Here is a 23,112-nt window from a genome sequence, read left to right as displayed (position 1 = left end):
GTTTTAAACTGTCAACTCTCCTCGACTTTGTAATTCAGCACATTGGAGAGAACGGGTGGAACTCACTCATGCGTTTGTTTACATTCTGTTTAATTGCAGACAGGCGGCAGTCGTCCGTCGCCGCGGCCTCGGGGCCTGGCCACCGATTCAGGGTTGACGGCTCGTCAAGATGAGTGACAAGCGTCGGGGGCGGGAACTCAACCAAACGAGGGGGAGGCAGGAAGGTAGGTCCAGGAAAAACACCTCGCTGGCTCCGGGCGAGAAGCCGCTGCTTGAAAATCGCCTGATCTCAGAGCACCTGATGATTTGTCATGTTTTAATTTAGTTTTTCTTAAATGACACTGAGGGGATAAGAACAAGTCTTCTTTTCTCCAAGGTGCAGGAGAACCTGAGGTGTGGGTGGTCAGTCAGTGAAGCCATCAGTCGTTAGGTTACTAGTTATTGTGGTAGTGGAGGGAGGGAGGGAGGGGGTGAGGCGTTCAGGCACCTCTACACCGCCAAGTCGCCCGGGGGGGGTGGGGGGCTGAACCTCAGCTGTTCTTCTTCTCCCCTCCTCTCTCTCCCCAACACCCTGACCTTCCTCCTGCTTCCTCCACCTCCTGATACCTCCATCCTCCGAAGCCGGAGACGAGCCGGTGCTGCTGCTGCTGGTGGGGGGGGGGGGAGGGCCTGTCAGTGAAATGTGTGTGTGTGTGTACAGCTGAGGGAGGGGTCGATATGATGAGGCTTCAGTGTTGTCGAGATGGATTAGCTGAATGACTTTGAGGGGTTTGTTCTCTTGTCTTTGAGCACACAGCCAACTCACTTCACTCTCTCCCTCCTCCGTCTCTCCCTCCAAATCTCCACGTCTCCCTCTCTCCATATCTCCCTCCGTCCTCCTCTGCTCTTCTTGTTTTTTTACCTCATTAATGCTCCCAACACACACACACACACACACACACACACACACACACACACACACACACACACACACACACACACACACCTGCCCCGACACATCTATTCACCTACTTTGGGATAATAAAAAACGACTGATTTATTTATGCAAAAACGGGGCTTCAGCTTCATAACGGGTGTTTTTTTGATTTGTTTGTCTCACTTTCTGCACTTTCTGTCTCCGCTGGTCGTCTCAATATTTCAATTTCCTCCGACAAAATGTGCGATGTTGTATTTTTAAGTTGGTTTAGTTTGGGTCGTCTTGGTGTAGTGTTTATTTTTCTGTTTAAAGTAGAATGTGTGTCGTCGTCTAATTAACTGTTTTATCTTGAGATAATTATCTCGAACGGACGAGGCCACAGTCAAGATGATTAGTTGCCTCTGTTTTACACTGGATGTGTTATTAGTGCAGGTCTTTGTTTATTTAAAAACCCCATTTCCCATGATCCTCGTGGTTCGTTCCCACAGGAAACTGAAGATCTTTTTCATGCACCGTGTCTCCAAAGTGTAAAAGTTTTGTCAGCTCCAGGTTTGACCTCCAGAAAACATCAAGTTTACCTTTTTTTAAAGATCATTCATCAGCCTTAACCACTTGTTTATTATCGTTATTAGTCAGTTAATTACTATCTCAGTTAATTGGTTAATTAGCTTCTTCATTTCCTCCTCCAGTTTCTTTCTTTTTCGTCCGTCTCCATCAACCTGCTGCTTCACTTTCTATGTCCAAGGTCAATTTTAGGATAAAACCTGTTTAGTTTGAGTCAGAAACCAAATATCAGCGTCTCTCTGTCTCTTCTCTTATATTCTTAATTCCTCTGACATGTTCCTTTCTTCCTCTCCCCTCGTTCCGCCCCGTGCTTCTCTCCCTCTGCCTCCCCATCCCTCCTTCCTCCTCGCCCCTGCTTCCTACCACCTCCCCGCCCGTCTCTCAGTGTGTGATTGATGTCGCGAGGTAGCATTAACACTTCTCACGCTGCTAGTACATGGAGAGAGGGGGAGGTGGTGCAATGTACATGAGCGATTGATTACCTCACCGCTACGAGCTGATGACTCCTCCAAAGATGGCTCCCCGAGAATCGATAAACAAAGCTCCTTCTTTCCTTCTCGTCACCTCCCCCCCCCCTCCACCCCCTAAAATAAACTTTCTCCCCATCTCTGAATCCCAGCCTCAATTCTCCAAATCACAGACAGGGAGCTCATGCAGCAATTATGAAGCTACGGCACATTTGCATACGGAAAAATAATTAAAACAAACAAAGTGAGGCTGGGACCCCCTGGAGAGAGGAGAGGGGAGGAGCAGGGAGGAGGAGGAAGTGAATAATGTGGGCATAGAGAGGTTTAATTGCTCCACGCCGGGGTTGTGCCATTTATCTTCAACTCTCTTGCTCCGCCGCTATTTCATTTGTCACCTTAGTACAGCTGAGAGTTTACGTAGGTGTTCTCTGTTTCAACGCCGGCGCCCAGACACACACACACACACACACACACAGCGTCATCCTTTTAAGAGACAGGTAGGAACGTTGAGCCGTCAGTGTGGAACCATGACTCAGAGCGCTCCAGAGTTAACTACACCCGCACACACACACACACACACACACATTGTGACGCTCCGGTTCATGTGTCCATAAAGAGCCGTCACATGAAACGAGTCCAGCTCTGCTCCTGCTGCCGTCGGACTCTCTGAAGCTGTCGTTATGCTCCTGCAGCTTCCACCCTGACGACTTAGTTCCTCCTCCCTAATGTGAGTGTGGAGTGTGTGTGTTTGTGCGAGCGTACTCTGTGTGTATTCCCTTCTTTGTGTCACTGTGTGTGTGTGTGTGTGTGTGTGTGCGGCGCTTTGGAGCAGGCTCCCTGCTGACGCTGCGGGGTGCGAGTCGTCCGCCACGTTAGCGCCGGAGTGGCTAAAACTCCATTTTCAGCAGAGTGTTTGAAGCCAGGGGATGAAAGCGGCTGCTCTCTTTTACTCGCTCTCTCTTCTCTGACGCCTCTGATGGACGACTCAGTGGCCGGCCACTTCTTTAATTAAAGGCCCAGTCTGACGGTTGTTCCCGCACATTAAAGAGTATTGACCTGATGGAGCTCGGGGCAGAGAGGGATGATGAGTATTTCTTTTTGAACGGGTGTGTCGAAGCTAAGGGGAGAAAATCTGGTCAGAATCGACACTCGTGTGAATCCAGTGAGTTGATCTCGGCTCGTGTTCGTTCACACAATGATGATATGAGGCTGAGATCGTGCACGAGACAATTCACTGCAGTGGAAGATCTGTCTTTCTTATTCTGAGCCATGCACATTTAAATCTTTTACTCCAACGGGTGCATTCTGGGAGCAACATGTCCCAGGATGCATTGCACACCAGCCACGAAGCTAACGAGCGAGGTGGACACAGCGTCTGGTTCAGGTGGAGGCCGCCATTAGCTTTTAATGAGGTTTCTTTTCTTTTCTCTATCATTGTTGCCCACAAATCAGATTAGAAGTCCTGGACCTGCGTAGACGTTCACTCCTGCTGTGACTTCAAACCTCAGGGCGGCTTGAAGCTAATAAATGCGAAGGGATAGAATAGCAACGTGCTTCAGGTGCTATCAACCCCCTGAAAACACTCAGAGACACAACACAAGCTGCTTTAGTTCCTCACCAGTGAAAAAATAGATTATGAAATTAAATGTTGCTTCTTGTTTGTGTGGATACTAAAGAAACGCTCCCTGGTTTCTGTGCAAAACAAAAAAAAATAGCTGATTTAACCAAAGCTGGCGTTAAACCCAACATGTTGGGAGTGAGCTTGCATGTTTTTTCTCTCCCCCCCCCCCTCTTCAGATATTTGTAGTCGACATTAACATGCAGCCACAGCAGCCTGGTTCACCCTCTGTGAGGAACTCAACATCATCTGAGCTGGCTGTAGCTGCGGGCGAAAACAACAAGGCTTTAAACGCACGCTGTCGAAGAAGAAACGCTTTCAGTCTCTCAGAGCTCATTCTAATCGTGTGCTTCCTGTTTTTGTTGCTTTGTGTGTGTGTGTGTGTGTGTGGGGGTGTGTGTGCGTGTGTGTAAATCCCTTGCTGTTTGTGAGCTGTGCGACACTGCTGGGTGCTCTCTGTGTCTGGATATCAGGCACCCAGGGATCCTCAGAAACAGGCATTACCAGTTAATGCACCTCTGAAGAGAGCATCTGCACTTAAGGCAATTATACCACAGATGGGTGTGTAGGTGTGTGTGTGTGTTTCTGTGTGTGTGTGTGTGTGTGTGAGACGGAGAGAAAAAAGTGAGGGAGACAGATGACGAGGATGAGAGAGGAAGAGCCTTCACGTAACATTGGATCTGCGTTTCCTTCGTCTCTGAACCAAAATCCGTTTTCCTCACCTCTCTTCTGGGTTCAAAACGTTTGAGGTTTATTTTCAGGGCCCTGCAATCACACTCTTTTTTCCAACAAAGCCGGCAACACACACACACACACACACACACACACACACACACACACACTCTTCTCGGCTATCTCATTTTTATAGAACCCTTTTTATAAAGTAGGAACACATCCGTGTCTCCCGTCGTGCTGATTCTTTCTAGGAACCCGATTTAGAAAACCACCTCGACGCAGCCGCTGTGAACTTTGGAAGAAGAAGAACTGGTCCAAATATTCTGCTTCTCGTGTGTTTCAGAGCAGAAATAAACACCTCGTGTGTCCGACAGCCACGAGTCTATATGTTTATGTGATGATAGAGTCAAACATTTGCCAAAACAACCACCGGTGACTCTCCTGTGTGTCAGTGAACGCCTCACTGTGTCCGTTATCTCACCTGAAGCGTCTCCAGCATTATTATCTCCAAATATTATATCGTGGTTTGTTCCGCTGAGCTGTCCCACGTGTCAGCAGCACCTCTCTCCCCCCCCCCCCTCCAGGGGACAACAGGACGGGTAATAACAGACTGGACCCCCCATAAGGCGGGCAGCCCCATCCTGTGATAAATAAACTGCCGGCTACTGTGACCTCTGGCTGCACCGAGCTCAGAGAGAACATGTGCCTGATGGGACGAGCTGGGCGGTGGTTGGTTGGGGGGGGGGGGCAAGGGGGGGTAAGGGGGAGGAGGTATGTTTGTGAGGGGGGGGGGGGGTCCGGCTTCGACATCTTCTCCCCTCGCGGAGTCAGCGGTCCATCTCTCGCCGCAGATTGCCTATGACAGCAGCGCTATTTCAAGTCGGGGGTTTGAGCTAAATTGGAGTGAGCAATACCACCTGTGCCTGCTGAAGGGCGGCTCTGGTTCGCGCTGTTGCTCCGCAGAGAGGAACTGGGGGGGGGGGGGGGGGGAAGCTGGATGGAGGCACGGCGAGGGGGGGGGGGGGTAAAAAAGCTGCTACCTGCAACCATCAAAGCTTCTGTTCCACATGCAATCTGCCCAGCTGGCTCCCCAGTGAGGAGGCGAGCTGAGAGCAGAGCTGAGAGCTGGATGTTTGCTCGCTCGCTCTTTCCACAGGTGTGTCTCTTCCTCTCTCTCTCTCTCTCTCAACTCTCAGTCTTTATCTCCCCTCTTCCTCTCTCTCTCTCTCTCTCTCTCTCTCTCTCTCTCTCTCTCTCTCTCTCTCCCTCTCTCTCTCTTCATCATCCATGGCTTTCACTTCTCCTCCCTCCCTCTCCTCGAATGCCTCTTCCTCTTACGCAGTTTGGAGTCGACCCACATGAAAGTTGACAGTTGGGAAAGAAAAAGAAAGAAATGTCCCTGATCGCACCTCGAGAGGCTGATTTAGATGTGTATAGGAGAGTTGTATGTCAGACGAGACACTGACCATGTTTCCATGGACAGCAATATTCTAATTATTCAGAATATATATCGATTATGGTGTTTACATGAGTTTAAAGCCTGATTACGTCCATTGACTGTAATCATACGAACAACAGGTAAACTTAGTGACATAAGGATTTCACTCAATCATTCAGGCTTTTACAGAAAAATCTGTGTTTACATGAAGTTTGTAAAATGTTTAATTTCATTTAATGTATTAAAATATTGCCAGCTATTTATCAGGAGCCGTTGTAATGATTCAATGTCTAAAAAAGACATTTACATCAGTGAGGAGTTGATCTCTGGTAGTTGAACTAAATAATTAAAAATTAATTTAACCAAAATAAAACTATAATATTTTTATGAATGTAAAGACAATAAACTTTGTGATATTTTATAAACTGAATATTTTATAATCATAACAAACTGATACAAGAACAGATGATTTAAATCCACACAACTTTATTTGTAGAAATAACACAACAATAGCAATAATCTGTGACACGATAAACATCTGCAATATTTACAGGTGACATGAAAATGTGCGGCCGCAAAAATAAACACAAAATAATGTAAACTAAACTGAAGAGAACCAGGAAATCCTAATATTCACCATTGAGGAAAAAAGAAGCAAAAATCAACATTAGAAAAACATGTTATTACCATTAAGAGTTAAACTAAATGTGATATAAAACTATAAATACTAATAATAAATCTCTTTATTATTTTGTGTGTGTAGAAGTTTTTTTCGGGGCCTTTTAATGGACCTTTAATTGTTTGTGGATATCGTCCCTACAAGTTCAGATCTAGTGGCACAAAGCAACACTTCCACAAGTGAACAGTTTCTCCTCCAGATTGGCTGATGAGAGAAAACTGGGCTCCATCCTCCTCCTCCTCCTCCTCCTCCTCCTCCTCCTCCTCCTCCTCCTCCTGGGCAGGATACAGTAGGCATCATTTAGTGGCGAGAGCGGTGGAAACAGCGAGGGGTTGGCCACAAGGTCGCCACACTTACTGCATGGCCGAGCTCATTTCCACCGCCGTCCACAGCCCGGGCTTCCCCTCTGAGAGAGAGAGAGAGAGGGAGAGAGAGAGGGAGAGAGGGAGAGAGAGGGAGAGAGAGAGGGAGAGAGAGAGAGAGAGAGCAGCCGGTGAAATGGCTCATTCACTTTCTGATCACAGCCCGCCACTCTCTCCCTCACACACTCAAACTGACACACACTCGCTGCACACACACACACACACTCGCTGCACACACACACTCACACACACTCACACACCAGGCTGTCTTCTTCATCGTGTGGTTGTTATTTGCTATTTTCGTCCCTCACTTCCCCCCCGAATGTCACGAAAGATTTGCTCGGCTCCGACGACGGCTCACTTTGTGATCGCCGTCACTCGCCCAACTCGCCAGACTCCATTTGATCAAAAGACGGGTTTTTAGGGGCATTAACAATACGAATAAACCAACGTGCAGATATTTCTCTTATTACAGTAATCTGGTAAATACAGATACTTCAGAGAGTAACTGTAAAAACTGTAGCTGTCATTTACTGGAAGTCTGTTTTTTCACAGGAACACACACATCTTGCATCTTCCACACACACACACACACACTCTCTCTCACACACACACACACACACACACACACACACACACACACTCTCTCACACACACACACTCTCTCTCACACACACAGATTTATGTTCAGGCAGCACAGAAGGCACGGCCGAGCTGAACCAATCCGCTCCTGTTGACTTGAGCCTCTGCCAGCTCTCGCTGTGAAGACGTCCGATCGGCCAAATGGTCAAATACCTGAGACCAGCGGCTTCGGGTTCGAGGCGTTGAGCTGAAGCTGAGACGACGAGGTCACGGGTCGGAGGTCACAGGTCGGAGGTCACAGCGCAGACGTGTAGAAAGTTTCACGATATGACGTCACTCGGGGATTTGTGGACTTATAGGAAGAGATTTGGGTCCTAATTTCAAAATAAAATGCTCATCCTCAGAAGGCCTCAGCTCTTTGACAAAAGATGATGATAAATATACGTGTGATACATTTGATTTAATAAAATAAATAATATCTGTAGATAAACCATCGTCCAGAGACACAGAAACATGTTTAAAGTCAAAGATTAAACTTAAACACAAGATAAATAAGTATTGTAGGATTTTGCAAAACCTCACATTACCACAGAAATACCACAAAGGAATAAAACAAACAGAGAAATTCACAGAACCTGATTTAATACAGATAATTATAGTAATATGAAGGCAACGCCGACTTTGGTTAACATCAGCCCACTCAGATTATTTAATTTCACCTCCACAGATTCCAAACAAACGAGAGAATAGTGTGGAAACAGAAGAGTTTAAAGCCACTTCAGTGTTTTTTCTGTTTGGATTATCTTTTGCTACATCTTCGCCTGTGAGGACGTTTTCCTCTCTGGACACGACTTCCTCCCTCTGAGCTAAAAAAATCGCTCTCAGACCGATCGTAAACTTGTCTCCGATACAGTTTCCCCGAGCGACCCCGGTGTCTCATCCAGGGATCGATAGCACCGCACGCCGCGGCCCTTTACTCACACTTGAGTCTGGCAGGGAGGGATTGCAGCGAGCCGCCGGGTCAATGGCCGGGTCCCGCTCGCTTGATGGCCGTTCGTTACAGAGCGGTCGACGCGGAGGAGTTAACGGTGTCAGGGCTGATACTCCCGCTGGGCCGCACTCTCCTAATGACCGGCCAATCGATAGCCGTCTGGCCTCGGCACTGACCAATCAAATTGACGTGTCTTGTTGACACATGGAGCTGGAGAGGACGGTTGAGCTGTGTGTAGTCGTGATGCATTCACACACACACTGATAGATTATCATTGATTCATTGGGAACAGCAGCTTTTACACTTTCTGTGTCGGAGGAGGAGGAGGAGGAGGAGCTACGTCTTCATGTATTTATTGAAAAACGTGAATTTGAAGATGTCCAATGTGAATGAAAGTAGTTTTTTTGAGTAATTAATATTGTCTTCTAGTTTATTCTCCATGCACAAACAACTCTGCGTCAGTTTCTGGTTCTGTTGTGTTTCTGTGACAAACTCACCTGAGCCTCTGCTTTGTTTCCCTCTTTCTGTTTCGGGGTGAGATATTTTTATCGGCTCCGTGGGGTTTCTCTCTCTCAACCGCACACTTTGTGTTTCTGCGTCTCTGTGCTCTTGTCAGTTTTGGGCTTTTCTTGATTTTTTTTTGCAAACAAACCAAACTAAAAATAATTCACACGCAGAAAAGGCCGGGAGCAGTTTGGGAAGTGACCCGACCTCGTCGCCTGTGGCGCCTCGAAACGCCAAATACGCTCCTGGAACCCGTCAGTCTCCTCGTGGCTGTGCTGCATCATGGTTCGGTGTCGGAGGGAGCGGAGGGACGGGGCAGGAAATGGACGAGTCGTGGATATAAAAGAGGATTCAGGACACGTGGCGGCGGCTACACTGGAGCCTCAGTCCTCTGTGTCTGTCGCTGAGTCGCCCCGTCCGTCCATCTGTCCGAGCGCCCTCAAAGGGACGTTTGTCCGGACACGAGGGTCGTTCAGAACACACACACACACACACACACACACACTCTTCTGACTGGACACATGGACGTTCGGTGACTGTGAGTGAGGCACTTCAGGAGCACTTTAACGATTAGAGGACTTTGTTTTTAACGTGAAGACTCGTCCAGAGACAGAAGAGACGGAGAGCAAAGATTCTGCTGATCTGGTTTTATTGTGAAGTCGATTACATTTAAATACGACAGTGGATCATGCACACAAACACTTTCTCTTGTTTTACAGTCTGATCATTGTCTTTTCTTTAAAGACTCCAACACTGTCAGGGAAACGCCTGTATCCCCACAACGTCAGCTTTTCATGAGCAAAGAAAAACTCTTTTCAGGAAATCCAGTAGAGTCCAAAGATCATAAAATACTCTTTAGAGACAAACAGAGCAATAGAGCAAAAAAACCGTGGATGTACAAATAACAAGACAAAACTACTCAAGTAAAAGTAAAAGTACTTGAAGTATTAAAAGCAGGAGGAGATTGTCCGGGTCAGACTCCTTCACAACAACAGGAAGATGATTTTGTTTACAGAGCATCGACCCTTACAGCCAAAAGTTCTTAAATCTTCGTCTTCCACGTGTGTGGCTCCTCTTCTTCATCCTGAGATATTTGTATTTACGTCCGTCCCACGTTAGAAACCTCGTCAACACGCCCCCTCGCTCTCTTCTCACATAGACTCACTCAGACATTTTATTTGGGGACTAAACATCTTTCAAATACAGTGAAAGTGTCTGATTGGACCTGCTGATCCACTCATGTCCCACATTAGACCCTCACATCAACTGAACACCACATTCTGTACAATCCACGAGGTTTTTAAAAATAACCTACACCGTGTAGAAAATGTGCGGTTACATAAAAAGGCTAAGTCCCACCTCGGCTCTGCCAGAAAAACCTCCAGAAACGGAGCGTCTGAGAGGAGCGAGCGTTTCCACCGTGAGACGTGACAATGTGACATCACGCTGAGGGGAAATCAGCACGAGCAGATATATACTCGGAGGAAGAAAAAAAAAAATCTAGCGCCTCTATCCCTGAGCTCCGCTGACAAAAATGCTTTAGGTGCTGAGGATTATGGATTAATCTATAATAACTAGTGAAGGGAAAGAGAAAAGGAGCGAGAGAGAGAGAGAGTCTCCGGAGCCCGGAGTCTATAAAACCACCAGGAGGAATCCTGCCTCATCATCTAATGCTCGCGCTAATATTCCCAAATTATATCATTTAGACCTGTATCAGCGCCGCGGAATTAATCATCATTTCTCTGACACTGGCCGTCCCCGGAGTTCATTAAATAAACCACATCTCCTCCTCTGCTTCCTACAACTCCAACACAGTCACTTTCTCCTTCTTCCTCTTCCTCCTCTTCTTCTCCTCCTCCTCCTCGGTCCCTTCGCCCGGGCCCCGCCCCTCCGCTCCCTGATAATCTGTTTATCCGTAAGTGTCACATTACATTTGCAAAGCAGCTGGGGGGACCAGTGCCACCGTGTACGGAGGGGCTCCAGTGTGATTACCCGGCCTCATATTTTGGCGCTCGCACTCACACTTTGATCTGAACTGTCTTCATAATCACTTCAGAAAGTCTTCCTGCGAGCGTGAGGGCTTTACAGATGGGCTTCCACACACACACGGCTGCACTCGCTCTCTCACTCAGTGTGTGTCTGTGTGTGTGTTTCTACTTTTGCACGTGTGTGTAATTGTGTGATTGTTCTCCGTCTCTGCTGTTGTCCATCTTTACATTAATCAGCTCCACCAGCCACGTTATGATTTCATGTAGTTTTCTGATATTGAGCTACAACCACAGGATGGAATTTCTACATTTTGGTGCAGATCTAGAATTTTTCTTCACTTTCTTTAATATTTTTGGACGTTTTAAGTTGATTTTCGTTTGATTCAAATCAACTGTATTGATACGACTGAGGGGCCTTGCTCTCCCTCTGCTCCCTGCAGCTCGTGGGATGGATTTGATTCTCTCAGCAGCTACATGTGTTTCTACCATCAGGTCCAGTTAGAGGAGCAGAACGTGGCCTTTCAGCCTATTTCTAATATCCTGCTCCTGTTGTGTGGCGCTCGCTCGCCTCAGTCCGACCTGAGACTCTCTCTCTCTCTCTCTCTCTCTCTCTCTCTCTCTCTCTCTCTCTCTCTCTCTCTCTCTCTCTCTGCAGTGGATGGATGGATGGAGGCGGAAGCAGAAACGGTGGCAGCGTCAGGGTGTAAAAGGAGCACCCCCCCCCCCCTTCCTCCTCCTCCTCCTCCTCCCCCCTTCGTTGTGCGCTTCAACAATAGCATTTGCATATTTTTATACTCTCTCTCTCTCTCTCCCTCTCCCTCTCTCTCTCTCTCTCTCTCTCTCTCTCTCTCTCTCTCTCTCAAAGAAAACAGCCTGAAGCGTGAATACTCCAGCAGCGGGCGTGCAGAGGAAAACGGAAGCTGGGGAGACGGCGTGTCCGCCTTTACTGGGGGAGAGAGACAGTACGCACACACACACACACACACACACACACACACACACACACACACACACACACACAGTATGGCCCTTACCTCCAGAGGTTGTGCATCAATGGGAGGATTGGGAGAAGCAGGGGTGTCACTGGAGGACCAAAGGAAAAACAGAGACAACCATTAGAATTTGATTTGTGACTGAAGCATAGTGAATTTGCGTACATGAGGAAAGTAACTAAGTAACAGAGTAGATTTACTCTAGAACAGGTAGTTAAGTATTTTAACATTAACAAAGTATTTTAAAATTGTACATTTTACTCCTATAAAACAAAGTAAGATGCTTCGTCATGGATTCAAGCTGCTGTGTTTCCAGGCAGCGTCGGATGAGTTTCATTTGGTTTTTCTGTGACTCAGCAGGATTTCCTGTGATTTTCAGCAGATTGAACTTGTTTCTGAGTAACTCTTGGTTTCTCGTCCGCTGTGAAACGGACTCAAATCATTTCTACGTCGACCTCCTCAACCGTGCATCAGACACCGTCCGGTGAAAACCACATATTGACTTTGAGTTTTTGAGATTATCCCAGCGTGGTTTTTCAGGTTTGAGAAAATGATCCTACTTCTTAAACCAAATAAAAAAATGTGCTGCCTAGATTTGCCATTTGAGAGATATTACAACATGTAATATATGATCAAATAACTCTGATTGAAGCCATTCACTTTTTATATTTATAGGTTATTTCATTGTTTGTGACTTGTACTGAAGTGAAAGCTCTGAATACGTTCACCAGTCAAACTACACCTCATCATCTCTGAGTCCAGCTGCCTGTATTTTGCGGCCTTTTCTCAGCAAGTTCATGCAAAGCTTTTCCATTTGCTCGTTCCAGACTCGCTCTGTGTCTGGCAGCTTTTCACATGATGTGTTGTCAGTTTGTTTGGAGAAAGCAGCAGCAGAAGAAGAAGAAGAAGAAGAACTGGTGGCATAAGTAGTGACGTTAATGAGACGTAGAACAAGTACGGCAAAGAAACTCAACGAGAAAATGTGTTTAAGGACAAAAACAGAGACGCGAAAGACGGATAAATACGAGTTTAAATATTAGATTGAGCCAAAATGGCCACCGTCAATAGTTTACTTTTATTGAATCTGGTTTATAGCAACAAAAAGTGACTGAACATGAGACCAGCATTCAGGAATCAGAGTCTGATAAAGATTACGTCACCGCTAGTGACTTAAATTGTGTAAAAACTCAAATCTGAGCCTTGAAAAAATCTGCACCGAAGTATAATTCAGCTGCAAACAGACTTTTAAACACGAGCCAGTGGATCTGAGCTGTGGCTTCGGGTCCTGTGGGTTCATTTTATCTGCACTGACGACGTGCAGCCGGGTTCCTGCGAGAACGGCGTTATGTAACAGGAGAGGTTCTGCGTCCCCGCTGCAGGAGAACACACAGGTCGGCTAAATGTGGGCTAAACTGGAGTTTCTGTGACAGATACTGACAATGCATCGAGACGTGTGCGAGTCATTGTTGGGGGGGATTTGTGTTTGTGGACCACTAATCCGAAAAGGTCCACGACAAACACAGAATTTTAAAACACGCTCTCTCTCTCCCCCCCACCCCACCCACCCCCCCCCCCCCCCCAGCCGCAGGCGTAACCGCTGAGAATTGGCCATGCTTTGCTAAGCTTTCGTCTCACACCTACAATATGAAGGTTACGGTCTGAGAATAACAAGACGCGCGGCGCTGTGTGCGGAGGAGAGAACGACGTGCTGCATGTAATTTCATTTTACATGACACCCTGCATTATCTCAAGTTCACTCGTACAAAGGAGGCGTCCCTGTGGAAGACCTCGATTTGGAGGTTGTGGGAACAGAACACAAGCTCTCAGTCTTTTCTCCTGCTCCGACAATGGAGACGTCCACACGAGCACCGAGGCTGTTTGAGACAACGTATATTAATACCAGCGTGTGTGCGGAGCCATATGTTGCACTGCAAAGTCAGAAAAATGTGTTCTGTCCCAAAACCGACGACACGTGACGTGTTGGATGTGACACTTCTTCACAGGCAGCGTGAGAAATACTCTCAAGTATTTATATCCAGACAGAAAAACCCGATTCCTCCGAGAAACAAACCCTGTTAGTCATTTTTTAAAGAAAACACATATATTCAGCACACATGTTCAGTCACACTTCCTGGAATGACGACCTGCCAAGAGCTGAGAGGGATATTTCATTTGACAGTCCATGCTGAGTCAATTTTCCAACATGGCTGAACAACAAAGTTCTATTGTGCTCTTCTCTGCGCTGCATTAATTCTCATGGTTTGTACGAGCTAACGATTCCCTTTCAAAGTGAGAAAACACAAAGCAGAGGAACGAGGTTAGTGGAATAAGAGAGCGAGTCGTCCTCCCTCCTTCCTTCCCTCGCCGTGACATGCACTACTTCCTCACTCGGGCCTCGCTGGTGAGTAATGTGCACTGGGTGTGAGCTCAGAGGGGTCGACGGGCAGCGTGCAATCCCCCCTCAAAGCCGCTTTTGTGATGCTGCTGGCTTCAACGCTCACACCAGGCCTGGGTGAGGAGGGAGGGAGGGAGGGAGGGAGGAGCTGGCAGCTGAGGCAGAGTGTGTGTCTGTGTGTGTGTCTGTGTGTCTGTGTGTGGATATAATAATCGTACGACTATGGAGGCTTTCACACATCCAGGAATCACGTCAGGTGTTTCTGCTTCAGACTAAGTTGAGGAGTGAAAAGGTCATGAATAGATTTTTTAACGACTCGTGTGAGGAGCTGCAGCAGATTTTTAAAAAAGCATCGTTTATAATTTAACGTGAGAGGTGGTGAATTGAAGGTTTGGGTGACGTGTGGTTGAGTCTTTAACCAGCTCATAGCAAACCAGCAGGATCATTGAACTTCTTTAAAGGGACAATGCACATTTAGTATTGAATTTAAATATGTAAACGTGCCAGATTTAACCATGGAAGCTCGTTTTTAAAGTAAAATAAAGATGCACAAAGCCATAAAAGTACAAATACTTAGTAAAACAATACAAAGACACATATACAAACAATATGTAGTGAGATTAGTAGTAAAACAACAACATGGCTGCTCCACATGTTTAGTGTCCATGTTTTTATAGAATTGAAAGAGTTAATAGTTGTTAATAGTCTCAGTTCTTCCAGCTGCTCGATAAGAAAAGGCTGAGCGTGCAAAGATAATTCAGCAGAACAATGTTATAGCTTCTAATTTCTCCTGTATAATAAATTCACCTTATTGTAGAGGACTTGGTTGAGTGCAAGTAAACGTGGGCTCAAAACCTCACAACTGTTTTTAGAGTCAAAACATGGAGTTCTACAATATGTAAAAACCTTAAAGACGCCAGAAAATCTGATTTCTAAACTTACTTAATAATAAATTATAAAACTAAAGGTTGAAATAAAAGTATTGTGTGAAGACGTTAACGGTCACAAACTCGGCTGATCTGTGGGGGGGTGGTTTGACCACATGTTGGTGACTGTGACCTGGAAAACCAGTGAGAGGAAAAAAACTCAAATACAGAAATGTCTCGTGTTCAATTGAGCATAAGACGCTGAATGAGACAATATGTTTTTTTTAGGTTGTTTGCTTTTAAGAATAATAAGAAATAAAAACTTAAAATCAATATCAGCTCTAACATCAGCCTCTTAGGTTGTTTTTAATTACAATATGTGAACGTACACAGTTTTCTAAACCTGCTAGAGGTCGTTTCTCTCCCAGTTTGAACAGAGCTGAGTTACTGATGCGTTTGAAAAACAAAACTCCGCTGAATGAAAAGAGCTAAAAATCTGATAATTACTGTAAATAACACAGGAACCAATGCTTCAGCGTGTGTTCACCCCCACAGCTGCCCATCGGAATACCTCCAGTGCACAGGGAGCGTTACATCACCTTAATACCCCCCGCTGCTGCTTATGTAGCCGCATGTTTGTACTTCATCCAATCGGTGTGTGTCTGTGTGTGTGTCTGTGTGTGTCTGTGTGTGTGTACGAGCTGTAAGCCCACGGAGGGGGAGGAGGGCGAGTCATCTACAAGATGTATGTAAACCCATTTCCTAACAAATGGGTCTGACTGCACGGCAACGGCGAGAGGTGCCATAAGCGTCCGGCGTGCATAATGCCCGCATGAATCAAGACTTCCGGGCCGTGGGACGTGACCACACAGGCTCCGGTGTGAAAAGCACACGTCAGCTCTGAAGTCGAGACACTCATCATTATCGTACACGCCTTGAACCCGGAGCTGGCTCGCCACACTCAGCCATCTTGTTTATGTGTGTGTGATGCAGACGTAATTCAATAGAATACACGCATTACGTAACACAGGGGTGTCAGCGTGTGGCCTGGGGGCCCTCGGGGGCCGTGGGGGGACTTTTAAAGATGAGTTTGACAGGTTCTTAACTCTACTATTGTAGTTTGTAGGTTTATATGATCTGTAGAGATGATTTTAATGCTTTATGTGAATGAATGGAGGGCAGAAGAACGAGCTCTGGAATAAAAGAAACATGGTTTTCAATGATGTAAAGTGTTAAAGGTGGTAAATCTGATCTTGGTTGCTTGAAAAATTAAGTGTAGCAGTAAAATAAACCCGGAAAATCGTAAAATACTTCAGGCTTTCATCCACTTTGCTGTCACATCCTTGTAAGTTGGAGTTTACAGCTCCCAGTTCACTTTACGCTCTGTTCAACCTGCACTGGTCGTTTGCATCATGGTTCATCAGACGGACGTCGGTTCGTCATGGCAACAGTCTGTCTCTTCGTATACGTCACACCTGCACCCCCGCACGCGTGTACGATATTATCTCTGTGTAAACATTTTCTACGTAACACACTCAGACGCAGTACAAGTCACATGAGCCGCCTCTACAAGTACAACACACACACTGGGGGTGTGTGTGTGTCGTAGCCACGCAGCCCGGCTGCCTTCGCCCCGAGAGGCCTGGCTCTGAGTCAGGGCCCCGCCGGCAGCTCCAGCTACCGCTCAGCTCCAACATGGCAGCAGCAGTATGTGTGCGTGCAAACATGTAGCTGTGTTTGCGTGCGTCTCGGAGCCTGCGTGAGCCGGCGTGTTTGCGGGTGGCAGCAACGAGGTCATCATTTATCCCTGATTGGGACGGAGGCGGCCGTGTGGGATTTGCCCATAAAGACGAGGAGACGACATTTCCTGCCCATTTCCCTCATGAATATCAAAGACGGCGGCGGCGGCGGCGCCACAGCAGCAGCACATGAGGAGAAATTACAGCCCTATTATTTTATTTGCATTACCTGTAATAGGCAGCGTATTGGCTGCTGTATTTATTGCCTTATCAGCGGCGGCTTGGCTGTAAACATTCTCTGATTTATTAGCCAAACATCGCACGTAATTACTGAGCGAACACAGCAAAGACCTATCTGGAAGCATTGTTTTGGTTGTTTCCTCGACTTTGCGTGGCTTTGCGATGGATTGACCAGACTCGGCCGAGGGGAAGCAGGCGGCTTCGTGTATCCCAGACGGGGGGGGGGGGATCTGAGAGGCTGCCTCGGACCCAGACGTGTCTACAGCCCCGACAGGGAATCAGAGGGGCTGTTATTTGTACGGCTTTAAATCCAGAGTCGCTGCTATCGGAGATGTGGTTAGCGCCGGGTTGTTTCTCTACCTGAGCGCCTGCTTCCATCCAATTATGTTGTTTGTCTTCTCAAAGGCCTCAATACCTCAAGCTTTGTGGACCCCCCCCCTCTGCTCCTCCACACACTGTGTTTCACAAAGTTAGACACAACTAGATCCATTAAGTTGGTGAAATGAGCAAAATAAAAAAAAAAAGGTGCAGGAGAGGGTTACCCTAGGTGCGCCCGTTCTTCTGTTATCCAATTTTACTGGGATTTGGAGTGATTTGCGCCTGGCTCCCCGAGGGAAATAAATACTTTGATTAATGTAATCCTGGGCAGGGAGGTGCCACACAATCCCCCCCCCCCCCACACCCCCCACCCCCCCGTATCCTCGGGGAACGCCACTGTTTAACAAACAAAAACAAAAAGCGGCGACTATGGAGAGACGAGCGCGGCGGCGGCGGCTGCTCACTTCTATAGATTTGATTTCCTGCGGATTTAGTTTATTTATTAATTACTCTGCTTAATAACACTATCATTCTTGATTAGCATGTGTGATGCAGTGTAATAGAATAGAAAAATACCAGTGTGTCCGTCTGCTGATTTGCATACACAATAACACTGGTTTGTTTTGATGCTGCTGCTGGTGGAGGTGGGGGGGGGGGGGGGGTGTTCAGGCATGTGTGTCCATGCTGATGTGTTCTACGAGAGAGAGAGAGAGAAGAAGGGATGTGGCACTACAACACTACGAGGGAACCAACACCCAGCGAGCGGTGGGTGGAGGGATGAGGGTGGGGGTGGGATGAAGCTGAAGACTGACACACACACACACACATACACACACACACACACACACACACACACACACACCTTCTCCTCTCTCTCTCTCTCTCTCTTCCTCCACCCTTTCATTCAGGAAGCTGCACTTCATCCTATCTTTACCGATCTGTCCCCCGTCACTCACCTCTCTCTAGTGTGTGTGTGTGTGTGTGTGTGTGTGTGTGTCTGTGTCTGTGTGTGTGTGTGTGTGTGTGTGTGTGTGTGTGTGTGTGTGTGTGTGTGTGTCAGTCACTCCACCACCTGCCTTTACATCATCAGGCCTCACAGACGAATTCACTTTTCCTCCTTATTTACGTTTTCACAACCCCCCCCCCCCCAAAAAAAAAAGAAACTCACCTCTCTGCAACTTTTGACATTTATTTTTCAAATTAAAATCCCACCTGACTCTTATTGGTTTCACTTGCATGTGAAGATAACTCGACTGCAGCTTTTAATCTGTTGCTCGTTCTGGGTCCACAAATAAAAACACAATTAATTTCCTCTAATTAAATCACTTTTTTTTTGCCCTATTTCCAACTTAATTGGTGAAAAAAATAAAATCAATTTGAGTCAATTAAATTGAGGCCAAAAACACACACACGGAGGAAATGACTCACACAAACTGTGCATCATTTATTCCTCCAGTTCTGAGTCGAGCTTTGGGCCAAATTATGACATCCTGATTGATTTCCAATAGCAGATCAATACGTCTGAGTCTGAGCCGCGAGTCACGGTGCAGTGAGGACACTAAACGTCTCATCTCTACCTGCACGTCAGCCCATTCACACACCCGGTACAATAAGAGGTGTACAACTGTATTAATAGAATATTAATAAAGTGCCTCAGTCTCGTTTGAACGGGCTGAGAAAAAGAAATCCCATTCATGTCTGAAATTGGAGGCGCGTTTAATGCTGGATATTCAGTGTGGCCCATTTAATTAACGCTATAGTAGCTACATTATCATTTAAGTGCCCAGAGTTGGACTCGGCTCTAAATCAGCGGTGCTGGTGACGTGAGACACACTCAGCGTATGTCGTCGCGGATTAGTGACCGGACCCGGGCGCAAGGAAATAAATTACGCAGCGCTGTGGGCGAGTTAAAGTGCGGCTGTAATTAAAAGAGGCAGGAATTGCGTCAATTTAATCTGAATATTGCGCGCGGGGCTGCGGCGGGTTGGGTCCCGCGCCTGGTGAGGTGCCACATAAATAAGAGTGTCAGCTGTCAGGAGTTTATGGAGGCTGGAGAAAGTGGAGTCGAAGTGATGAGAGGAGGAGGAGGAGGAGGAGGAGGAGGAGGAGGGGGGTTTACGAGCGACACAGATGGATTCACGTGGCGCGTAAATTGATTTTTTATTTTTTTTGGTTCCTATCGGTGTTTTAGTCTCCTCACTGGAAAACCATCATGTTTTTTTTATATTTTCCTCTAAAAACTTTTAAAAAAGAAATCAGCTCACATCACAAAACACGTGACGGTGCGCGTGGGGGATATTCTGCGAGCTCGTGATGAATTAGACGATCTGCTCCTGCAGGAATAAATAAATGGCCTCCTGCTACCAATCCCCGTCCGTGGTGCACCGTGACAGAACGGGTGCGTAATGCGTAATAACGCACAGTGCTGCTCCGATGATGACGATGATGAAGAACAACGCTGCACGGTGCCACACTAAGCGGCCGGTCAAGCATGCAGAGGAATTGCGACGCACTAATTCCCGCGATGATTCATGGCTCCTGCCCGGCCCCTCGCTTGCTGATAATTCTCGGAGTCATATGTTTCCACAAAGACCTGCTGGCTCAGACTTATGGCTTATAGGCTCCTGCAGATGGCTCCTGGCTTCAAAACAAATCACTGGCTATTTGCATATCAACGAGGGCTGTCATCGACTGGCTGATCAATACAGGAGGGTCTCTGCAGCATGTGTGGGAAATAAGAAGAAGAGGAATACACGTGTGTGTGTGTGTGTGTGTGTCGTAAAACTGTCTTTAACGTTTTGTATGATTGAATGAAGGTGTTTTTAAATCGAGGGAGGAACCAGGATGTAGTCTGAGCCCTTGGTAACGTGTGTTTTTACTGCAGGAGCGTGAATTAGTATCGCACATCGTCGCTGCTCTATTTATTAAAGAGCTTCAGTGCAGCCTCGGTGCTCGACACAGGCCTCTGGATGTCTGTCCCCATTCAGTCACGTTCCTCCACTAACCCGCTGGTATCTTCATCGCACTTCACCATTACGCACGAGACTGTGACCAGAAGAACGCACCTATACACTGTAAAAAATAATAACCAGGGCATGTGTCATGTGAGAGGTGACAGTGGTGAACACAGTGAGGAGATGATTCCTGCAGATTAGAGTGAGAAGCTTTCAGAGGGAAAGAAAACAAAATTCATGTGGACATCCTGGAATCAGCAGCAGATTAATGCACATTTAATAAAAACATAAATTATGATAAATAGTTTTTTATTTCTAATATTTGTCACGTTTGATCTGTAGTTTTTCTGGAGTGTAGTTCCTGCAGCATTCGCAGTGAGCGCGACACCTGGCGGCACAGATGTTGTTTTTAATTTCTGTCTGATGACACTTCACCTCCAGCTTGACCCGCTGATCTGTTCTAATCCAACAAACCTTTAATTCCACTTATCGATAAATAACAACAACCTGCTGATCAGCTCCACGTGGACACACGCGCGTTATTTCACTTTTACGCACAAGAACATGAGAGTTTCTGGATTTTAAAAACATCGCGATAACTTCAAATCAAGTTGTCGCTTCATCCTGATCCTTATTACTTTCCCGTTCCTTTGCATGAAGTACTGTCGTTACTGTAACGCGTTACCGCCCAGCTCCGGTGCTGCTGGCCCGGGACGTGGAGCCTCTTTTCATCTCGACTCCAGTGCACAAACATACAGCTTAATGCGGCCAGTGTTTCCCTCTTTTATGGCGCTCACCATGGCGACCAAGTGCTGGGCTCAGCAATGCGCTCCCCATCAATGCAGGGAGAGGAGTTAACCCGTGAGAAAAAAATAACCCACCTCCTCAGACCTGGCTTTTCACGCAGGAAGACCCCGAAATGTGGCGTTTTTCAGTTTTTACGCATCCACTCTTCTTGCAGTTTCTCGCTTAAATTGCCTGTGACCGGATCCCTTTTGCGTCTGCTCGTTTTTAGAAACAAGTTTTCCTAACACCGCCCTCCTCCTCCTCCTCCTCCTCCTCCATCCGCTCCTTGGAGCAGCTCCAGACCCAGAGAAAGACCCAAGGAACCGGTCAGCGCGCAGTGAATCCCGGCTCTTCAGGAGCCTCGTCAGTGGAGGAGCTCAGAGCTCAACAACAACTTTACACAAACTTTACATCGATTCTTATGAAATCATTTCATATTGCACTTGCCTACGCGATGATGTCTCTGGAGGATTCAACCGAGGGGTCTCTCTCTCTCTCACACACACACTCACCCCCTCCCTTCATTATCCTCCCCCTATCCTCTCCCTGCTTAAAATGTGATTGATTGCACTTTTCTCCGGTGGACATCCACTACAAAACAGCGCAGCTTATCCATCTGCCTGCTATTTATATAAAAAAAGCAGAAAAAAGGGAAAGAATCCTGGTGCGTAAAAAGCAAGCAGCGCCGCGAGTATTGATTTTTACGCATTCGGTGAAAAGGGAAAGGAAACGCAATTTGCATTCCCGGTGTTTTAAATACTAACGTAGATAATGTCGGTGCACGCGGGAGCAGGAGGAAATCAGAAACATCATGTGAAGCCCCGATCTGCCTTTGAAGGGAAAACGCAGCCCAGTGGAGAAATGCGCGAGAAGGCGATAAACTCCTCACAATTCCCCCGAGCGCAGAGAAAAAAGAGAAATGCGCCCAGATGATTGTTGACTTACCTTGAGTCCGAGAGCAGAGAACCGTCTTCACGTTGTCTGCGTGGAGTCTGGAAACCGTTATCTCCCTTTCCTGCGCCTCCGTGCGCCCTAAGATTTTCTTTCCTCTGCCTCAACTGAGCAGGAGCTCTCCTCGGCTCCCGCTATTATTTTCACTAAAATATATGAAAATTTATGCAAATGAAAATCAGCACTAACTGTTCGTCTCTTGTTATACTTGGGGATGATTTTTTTTCCTCTCCCCCCTTTTCTTTTCTTTCCTCCTTTCTTTTTCCCTGCATGCAGAATAAATGAACTCCCCCAGCAGGGAACTTGGGAACCTTTTTTTTAAAATAATAAGCAGATAAATAATAAACACAGAGCAGAAGAGGAGAGTGTTCATCCGCAGCTCGCTGGTTTCTGGAGCCTTTCTGGAAGCTTTTATTTCATGTATATCACACTTGTGTTTAATTCTTTATTTTTGGGGGGGGGGGGGGGGGGGTTCTCTGGTGCATGGAGCCTGTCACGTCTCCACCGGCCGCCTGAGACGTGAGGATTGAACAGCAGTAATTTAGACAGGAATCCTCACTGTATATTAATGAATAGAGGGCCTCATGGCTCTGGCCCCTAGCCTGCCTATTCAATGTAAACAAATCCACGAGGCTCCCTCGGTTTTGAGCCCAGTCCAAATTAAATCTACTGGGATGAGGAGAAGAAGAGGAGGAGGAGGAGGAGGAGGAGGAGGGGGGGGGGGGGGGGCACATGTCCACAACTCCTCCACTGCCTCATATTTGCCCTTAAATCCCTTCTGCAATAAAACATCTGATTTTGGAGCTTATGGGTTTAAGGCGTGACACGTAGTTCTGACCTGTAAACAAAACACAGTTAATCCCGTCACCTGCCACAGGGTTAGGGTCCGTCCAGGTGGGTCCACAGCCCCCCCCACCACAACCCCCAACTCCACCAGCGCAGCGGGAGCTTTCTCTCTGGCACTTGTTACCACCCATGGGTGCGTCCAGAGGCGCAGGGGTCCCACGCACAGACAAAGGGCCCATTCATCTCCAGGGCTGCGTGGTCATCTTGAGGGATGCTGCACATTTTAAGGGCTCGATCTCTC

At 46.9% G+C, this 23,112-nt stretch overlaps 2 long non-coding RNA genes across 2 annotated transcripts in view; one reads left to right on the top strand and one right to left on the bottom strand.

Moving 5' to 3' along the window:
• The first annotated feature begins 95 nt into the window (after positions 1–95).
• The window catches only part of LOC117775112, a 32,240-nt gene continuing 9,223 nt past the window's right edge, over positions 96–23,112 (top strand). Inside the window, exons 1-2 of the long non-coding RNA XR_004616184.1 lie at positions 96–224; positions 11,650–11,746. This is a non-coding gene — a long non-coding RNA (uncharacterized LOC117775112). The remainder of the gene's footprint in view (positions 225–11,649; positions 11,747–23,112) is intronic.
• LOC117775071 lies at positions 6,128–22,935 on the bottom strand. The gene is made up of 3 exons (XR_004616172.1): positions 22,020–22,935; positions 11,819–11,867; positions 6,128–6,763 (listed from the first exon to the last, which is right to left on the bottom strand). It is a non-coding gene; the product is annotated as an uncharacterized LOC117775071 (long non-coding RNA).

The sequence above is a fragment of the Hippoglossus hippoglossus genome, chromosome 2, assembly GCF_009819705.1.
Source record: "Hippoglossus hippoglossus isolate fHipHip1 chromosome 2, fHipHip1.pri, whole genome shotgun sequence".
Lineage (NCBI taxonomy): Eukaryota > Metazoa > Chordata > Actinopteri > Pleuronectiformes > Pleuronectidae > Hippoglossus > Hippoglossus hippoglossus.
Note: the sequence above shows the minus strand (reverse complement) of the source record. Positions and strands in the feature narration are given on the sequence as shown.